We start from the raw sequence: 310 nt of genomic DNA, 5'->3' as shown, positions 1-310 counted from the left end.
AGATCGAGGACGCTAAACCCGAGTGCTGGTTTCCCGAACCACGTCGGGGCGGCTCGAAGCAGCTTCCTCCGGCTCCTTTAAGTCGGCGCGGCGCGTGGCGAGGGAGCTGAGCGGCGCAAGGCGGGATGGGCGTAGGGCGTGAGCATCACCTGTTCGAGACGCGCAGGCGCAGCGCAAGGGCCGGCAAAGGACTTGGGGCGTGGACAGCACCTGTTCCGAGGCGCACGCGCAGCGCGAGGGCCGACGGGAGGCGGGGCGCGGGCATCACCTGTCCTGAGGCGCACGCGCAGCGCGAGGGCCGACGGGAGGC

The sequence above is a fragment of the Octodon degus genome, unplaced genomic scaffold (assembly GCF_000260255.1).
Source record: "Octodon degus isolate 3935 unplaced genomic scaffold, OctDeg1.0 scaffold00108, whole genome shotgun sequence".
Classification (NCBI taxonomy): Eukaryota; Metazoa; Chordata; class Mammalia; order Rodentia; family Octodontidae; genus Octodon; species Octodon degus.
This window is presented reverse-complemented; position numbering follows the sequence as displayed.